Source organism: Papilio polytes, unplaced genomic scaffold (genome assembly GCF_000836215.1).
Source record: "Papilio polytes unplaced genomic scaffold, Ppol_1.0 DF823823.1, whole genome shotgun sequence".
Classification (NCBI taxonomy): domain Eukaryota; kingdom Metazoa; phylum Arthropoda; class Insecta; order Lepidoptera; family Papilionidae; genus Papilio; species Papilio polytes.
The window spans coordinates 1,590,121-1,590,382 of NW_013525381.1; positions in this window are offsets into that span (position 1 = coordinate 1,590,121).

Sequence of the window (262 nt, forward strand, 5' to 3'; positions counted from 1 at the left end):
GATAATAAAACTACTATTTTTTTTTAGAACCTGACCTTGTCACTATTCTTACTGCTTTTATTGTACTAATTGTGTGAGATGGTTAGTTTTGCCAAAAATAAAGCTTTAAAGCTCACTTTTTACATTCAGTCCTTCAGTCAATTTAATGGCAAAAATCTTGTCAACTTAACCAAGTTTACGAGTAATGAGAATTTAATCTCTATCACCGAATTAGGTCTTGTTTTTAGAATCTAGTAAAACATCGATTACAAAAGAATACAGT